This window comes from Dermacentor albipictus, unplaced genomic scaffold (genome assembly GCF_038994185.2).
Source record: "Dermacentor albipictus isolate Rhodes 1998 colony unplaced genomic scaffold, USDA_Dalb.pri_finalv2 scaffold_21, whole genome shotgun sequence".
NCBI classification, from domain to species: domain Eukaryota; kingdom Metazoa; phylum Arthropoda; class Arachnida; order Ixodida; family Ixodidae; genus Dermacentor; species Dermacentor albipictus.
Genome location: NW_027225575.1, coordinates 5,147,222 through 5,155,000, shown reverse-complemented (window position 1 = coordinate 5,155,000; position 7,779 = coordinate 5,147,222).

Here is a 7,779-nt window from a genome sequence, read left to right as displayed (position 1 = left end):
CATGACCCCATTGCCGCTGATGCTCCTGCCCCGAACCTTCGCTACAGCCGCTCGCCCTCACCTCGACGCCATCAGTCTCGTTCGCCCCAACACCGTCGCTTCTCTCCGTCGCCTATCGCCTCCCGGATCCAGCCGGAAAACTAGGCACTGCAGCTTCTGGAGGTGAAGCTGCCTTGTCCACTCTGCCCTCAAATCCTCTGCTGACGTTACACACGAACCAAAACCTTCTTGACGTTGACGTTGATGGCTATCCTGTCACGGCACTCATCGATACAGGTGCACATCTTTCTATTATGAGTGCTGCCTTCCGACGGCGACTGCACAAGCTCCTCACCCCAGCATCGGCACGCGTCGTCCGCGTTGCGGATGGCGGTACTGTGCCTATCATCGGCATGTGTACGGCACGTGTCAGCATCGCCGGCCGCCACACTCCTGTCCTCTTCACCGTGATTGCTCATTGCCCCCACGACCTCATTCTCGGCCTCGATTTTCTCTCCGCGCATTCTGCTCTTATTGACTGCTCTGCCAGTACCCTTTGCCTTGAGTTGCTGATTCTCACAGAACCTTCTGACGCACCCCAGTGCCACCTACGCCCTACCGGCTTTATTCGCCTGCCGCCAAAATCAATAGCCTATATTGAACTCGTCTTCCCCACCAGTCCCTGATGGCGAGTACCTCGTCACCCCTCTGCCCGACATTCCGCTATACAGTACGACGTTACCGTGCCTCACAGTATACTTACTATTACGGCGAACCGCACTTTCCTACCTGTCTGTAACTTTGGATCGACAAAGCAAATTCTACCGCAAGGTGTTTGCCTTGCCAACATTGATTGTCTCGGCGACCATCACGTGGCAACATTATCGACCGATGCTTCTTGCGAGCTTAGGGGGCCCATCATGCCAGCCTCGGCCGCCGACCCCAAGATACAGAAAATTATTGCGACGGACCTGTCTTCTGCGCAGGCTGACGACCTTTACCAAGTGTTGTCGTCCTACAGAGATATTTTCAACTTCGACGATCACTCTTTAGGCCAGACGCTCGCGGTCAAGCATCGGATTCTTACTGGCGATGCTACTCCTATTCACCGACGACCATATCGAGTTTCTGCGTCTGAACGCCGAGTAATTCAAAGTGAAGTCAACAAAATGCTAGACAAAAACATCATTGAGCCATCTTCCAGTCCCTGGGCGTCCCCTGTAGGGTTGGTTAAGAAGAATTAAGGATGGCACGTGGCGCTTCTGTGTAGACTACCGCCATCTGAACATTACTAAGAAGGACGTCTACCCGCTCCCACATGTAGACGACGCCCTTGACTGCCTCCACGGTTCCAGCTATTTCTCTTCCATTGATCTTCGTTCTGGATACTGGCAGATTGCTGTTGACGATATGGACAGAGAAAAAACCGCGTTCAGCACACCTGATGGCCTATACCAATTTAAAGTAATGCCGTTTGGATTATGCAACGCCCCTGCCACCTTTGAGCGTATGATGGACTCCTTGCTCCGTGGTTTCAAATGGTCCACCTGTCTATGCTACCTCGACGACGTCATCGTCTTCTCACCCACGTTCGACACACACCTTGAGCGTACCTAACAGCTATACTTTACGTATTTCGAAAGGCGAACCTGCAACTTAACTCGTCCAAATGTCGTTTCGGCTGCCGCCAAATTACTGTTCTGGGCCACCTCGTTGACGCTTCCGGAGTACAGCCTGATCCCGACAAAACTCGCGCTGTCCGAGACTTTCCGGTTCCAAAGACAGCCGCAGACGGTCGAAGTTTTGTCGGGCTATGCTCGTACTTTCGTCGTTTTATTCAAGATTTTGCGGCAATTGCTAGACCCCTGACTAACCTATTGAAGAAAGGCGTACAATTCTTGTGGGGCCCTGAAGAAGCCGCCGCCTTTTCTCGTCTCGTCACTCTTCTCTCCTCACCACCCATTCTCGCCCACTTCGACCCTGATGCCCCTACAGAATTGCGTACAGATGCCAGCGGTCATGGTGTAGGTGCCGTCTTAGCCCAGCGTCAGTGTGGCCAGGATCGTGTTATTGCTTATGCAAGCCGCCTCCTCACACCATCGGAGCGCAACTATTCCATTACGGAACGAGAATGCCTTGCTGTAGTCTGGGCGGTTGCGAAGTTCCGTCCCTACCTTTACGGTCGCCCTTTTTCCGTAGTCACTGACCATCATGCTCTCTGCTGGCTCTCATCGCTAAAGGATCCTACAGGCCAGCTTGGTCGATGGGCTTTGAGGCTACAAGAATTTTCATATTCCGTGGTCTACAAGTCTGGCCTCTTGCACCAAGACGCTGACAGCTTGTCGCGTTACCCTGTTGACGACCCTGACTCCTCCAATATTACCAGTGCTGCTTGTGTATTCTCTGTGTCGCAGCTGCTTCATTTCGCCGACGAGCAACGTCGTGACGCCTACATCAGAGCACTCATCGACCGTTTTGAACACTCTCCGGCCGACGCCACTCTACGCCTCTTCGTCCTCCGTGACGGTACTCTGTACCGTCGTAACCTTCATCCGGACGGCTCTGAGTTCCTACTTGTCATACCTAAGCACCTCCGCTCAACCGTTCTACAAGAACTTCACGACGCACCAACAGCAGGACACCTCGGCGTATCTCGAACCTATGACCGTGTATGTCGCCGTTTTTTCTGGCCGGGCCTTGCTCGTTCCGTACGACGTTACGTCGCCGCTTGTGAACTTTGCCAACGACGCAAGAAGCCTTCCCAGCTCCCCGCTGGTTACCTGCAGCCACTCGACATCCCCGCCGAGCCCTTCCATCGTGTCGGCTTAGACCTTCTCGGCCCATTTCCGGAATCTACATCAGGAAACAAGTGGGTTGCAGTCACGGTGGACTACGCGACCCGCTATGCCGTAACCCGCGCTCTTCCGACCAGTTGCGCAACTGATGTTGCGGACTTCCTCCTGCATGATATCATTTTGATTCATGGTGCCCCGCGTCAATTGCTAACAGACCGTGGCCGTACGTTCTTCGCCAAAGTCACTGAAGACATCATGCGTGCCTGCTCAATACAGCATAAATTTACCACCTCCTACCACCCTCAAACGAACGGCCTCACTGAGCGTTTGAACCGCACCCTTACAGACATGCTATCCAAATACGTTTCAGACGACCACCGTGACTGGGACCAGGCTCTACCTTACATTACATTTGCGTATAGCTCTTCCCGTCTCGAAACTGCTGGCTTTTCGCCTTTGTACCTCTTGTATGGCCGTGAACCGACGCTACCACTGGACACTGTGCTTCCGTTCACCACAGCTTCAACTAGCGCTTATGCCCGTGACGCTATCGCCCATGCTGACCATGCTCGCCAACTTGCGCGCACTCATCTACAAGTCTCTCAAGGCAAACAGAAACAACGCTACGACCTCCGTCACCGTGATGTCCATTTTGTGCATATATATATATATATATATATATATATATATATATATATATATATATATATATATATATATATATATATATATAAGTGCATAATAGCTGTGTCTTACCATAACTCACCTACGGGGCAGAAACCTGGAGGCTTACGAAAAGGGTTCTACTTAAATTGAGGACGACGCAACGAGCTATGGAAAGAAGAATGATGGGTGTAACATTAAGGGATAAGAAAAGACCAGATTGGGCGAAGGAACAAACGCGAGTTAATGACATCTTAGTTTAAATCAAGAAAAAGAAATGGGCATGGGCAGGACATGTAATGAGGAGGGAAGATAACCGATGGTCATTAAGGGTTACGGACTGGATTCCAAGGGAAGGGAAGCGTAGCAGGGGGCGGCAGAAAGTTAGGTGGGCGGATGAGATTAAGAAGTTTGCAGGGACGGCATGGCCACAATTAGTACAAGACCAAGGTTGTTGGAGAAGTATGGGAGAGGCCTTGCCCTGCAATGGGCGTAACCAGGATGATGATGATGATGATATATATATATAGGGGTGTTTCTTCAAAGTTCTGCACACAGGAACCGATGTATTATGCAGGAAAGAGACGACGAACCTTTTGGAAGACGTATTTACTTGACGTTTTCGGCTGGTGGACCAGCCTTCGTCAGAGAACAGTAAGGCATGAACAAATCATACAGAGCTTTAAAAGAAGCAAATACCTTGGTTGACGAACTTATCCCGCATGAAGTACATTTGTTGAATGTGTACGAAGGAAGAAAGGTGAACACACTAAACAAAATAAAAAGTCGGAAACCGTTGCAGGACAATGTCTTAGTAACTGGCTCTAACAAACAAAGCTATTCGGCAACTTCTGTAATCCCAATTGCTAAAACATTGCCAGAGACAAGCCACCTGGATACTACCATAGTTAACCTTTCCCATGTTGCGTTTCTGCCTACGGAAGAAATGGTTCTTTCAAAAGGCCTTAATTTCTGTCCAGCCACCAGGTGCTTCGACAAATTCCAATTAATGAAAGACATTGAAAACTTTCCCCGAAATTTAAGACTCAAAGAATATTTTCATGACAGCGCTAGCAGCAAACAAGACCACCCGGCTATATACTGTCCACAACACACTGGACGCCTGCCTCGCAACGGGACAAATGCCTAGACCTATATATCAAAGCTGTTTCTCGTGATGTGCTCGACACCTGCAAGACATGTGCCCCATTCCAGAGAAATCTTTCTACTAGTGAAGGTGATGCTCTTAGAAGCCTAAGTGCACACGACGATATTGTTATTAAACCGGCGGACAAGGGTGGCTCAGTCATGATAATGACAAAAGAAAATTACATAAGAGAAGTCGTAAGTCGTAATCTGACGGCACATTTTATAAAGAACCTTCCCTGTGATCTTACCGACGAATTCCTTTCCATCATTAAGGACACCATAAAGCATTGGTGAAGCAGCGGAAGATCGACGATAATACAGCGTGCTCCTTGATCCCATTCAGTCCAATAGCCGGACGCTTTTACCTGCTGCCCAAGATTCATAAACCAGGTAATCCAGGCCATCCCATTGCATCCGGCATAAGAACAGTCACAGAAAACATCTCTCATTACGTCGACAATTTAATCAAATTTATTGCAGCCACGTTTTTCTTCTTTCGTTAAGGATACTAATGCTTTTCTTAACGACATAATAGATCTAACCGTTCCTGGTGGCTCGCTTCTGGTGATGATGTATGTCACTTCCCTCTCCACGAATATTCCCATGTCTTGAACTCCTATGAACACCTTCAGTGTAATAGCCCGATTGACAGCTCAACGCTCAAGGTTCTGCTGAAGTTAGTTCTCGAGTCTAACAACTTCGAAATTAATAATTCTCATTATGGACAAATTAGTGGAACATCGATGGGTACGAAAATAGGCCCTAACTATGCAAACGTCTTCATGGGGGTGCTCGAAGACGCGTTCCTAAAGAATGTAACACTAAAACCTATCTAATTTAAACACTATATCAACTATATATTTTGTATTTGGACACATAGCGAAACAGAACCCAAACTTCATTGCGACATTCAACCAGGCACACCCCGCTATCAAAAATAACGTACAGCGCAAAGGACAAGGACAGCGATAGACGACATACACCCGCTATCAAATTAACACATCATCACTCACCATCGTCTATAGACTACCTTGACGTCAGTATTACTATTTCCTAAAAATGCCTAATCACAAAACTCTACCAAAAGGCAACTGATAATCATCAATTTCTTCATTTTGAAAGCAGCCACATGCATCATATGCAAGACCGCGATTCCATACAGCCAGGCACAGCGCTTTAAGCGCATGTGTTCCGAAGAAGACGATTTTAATTCTTGCTGCAGGAACTGAAAAAGAACCTTCTCAACCGTAAATATCCAGAAAAGATGATCAATGACGCGATACACAGAGCGGCAGGACACGGCCGGATGGACTTTCTAAAGGGCAGAAAAGTCGCTAATTTGACACTCACACATTTCGCGTCTAACCCTAAGCTCTCAGGCATATTCTGCAAACACTACAACATTATCACTGAAAGAGACAGGTTAAAGGCAGTTTTTCCTGAGCCACCTTGTGTCGTGTATAGGTGTTCGAAAAACATAGATGATATACTAACGTCTTCAAAAATCGCTGCTTCTAACCCAACCGATTGCAGCCGCTACAATAAACCACGTTGCAAAGTCTGCTCTCGTATAACACATACATTGACTGCCACCGGCACAGCCAGCCAATTCATGTTCCCAATTAAAGGCATGCAGTTTCGACTGTGATTCATATAACGTAGTGTACTTGCTCGAGTGCGGCACTTGCCACATGCAATACATAGGCCAGACTGAATAATCTTTCAGAATCTGTTTTAACAATCAGAGATTGCACGCCAAATCCCAACCAAACCTACCACTCTCAAAACATGTTAACATGCCAGGGTACTCATTTAACAATCTCAATATAACCATACTCGAATCAGGATTCCGCACCAGCCATGACCGCGAGCTTCCCGTCTCTTACCTTATTCATAAATTTAACACTGTCTCGTCCGGAATAAATGAAAGCAAAGAAAAACTAACCCGTCTAACTTCAGATTGAGCAAAAATATACACTTTCTAACACAGTGTACATGTATGATTTCAACATTTTTTTTCTTACATGTGGCTTTTTGACGTATGCGGCTTGAAGTTGTACGCTTAACACCTCAATTTTTAGATAATTCGAGCTCGCACTTACAGATACCATGTGCTAAACATCACGCCTTTGTATCTACATATTGTGGGGATGCGCGACCCTCGCGCCTCCCCTGATGTTTTTCCCGCATAGCGCGTCTCCTGTACTCCCGCTTCGCCGCGTGGCCTGCGTGACGCGCGCGCGGTTGATGTGGTTGAAGCGCAGTGCGAGAGATGGCGCGAGCGTTGCGCTGCTAACGCCGCGAGGTTACTTGGGCGCCGAAAGGAAGGCGCTTGCTCACTTTGGGGGTTCGGGAAGCAAGCGGGACGGACGTGCCGTGCCGCGCGCCGACCGATGCTTCGGCGAGACCGTCTCGCGTGGCCGCCTTCGAACGTGCCACGATTCGCGTGACTATACACGCGAACGACCAGGCGTTGGGATCCAGCATGGGGCGAACATATTCGGTCGCGGTGAGTCAGACTTCTAGATTTGTCGAGCGCCCATCGGAATGTTTGTGGATAGCAACTCGGCTAGCGGGCATTGATCTATGAAAGGTGCAATAAATGCCCTTGTGATTGTTTGCACTACTGCGTTGTCGTTCCTTTGTCCCAAGAGTACGGTGTGAGAATCCCACATCAGACCCCACAATATGTATGACATTTCGTTTTCACTACGCATAATCATGGTAACCGCTGGCACTTACCCGAGAGTCATGTTTGTATATATTGTATCCTGAAAACATCTGCATTTCATTTTTGTTTTCCAAAATGTATGTCATTGATAATGATTTATGATGCGCAGTGCAAGTTCTAGTCATCGCAGATAGTGCGTCCTCTGCTCTTGATACGGTGCTTTTAAAGCTGTGTATGAGTTGTTCATGCGTTACTGTACTCTCACGAAGGCTGGTCCACCAGCCGAAAACATTAAGTAAATACGTCTTCCAAAAGGTTCGTCGTCTCTTTCCTGCATATATACATATATATACAGAGGGAGAGAGAGAGAGTTGTTTCACTATAAAACTATGAAAATGTATTCGAGTACAAGCAATGAATCATTTGTGACACGGTGCTCATACACAAGTCTCGTCAGAGCTACCACTTTCAGCTTGACACTGCATATACTGTTCATTACAACAGCCGACTGCAAGCCACATT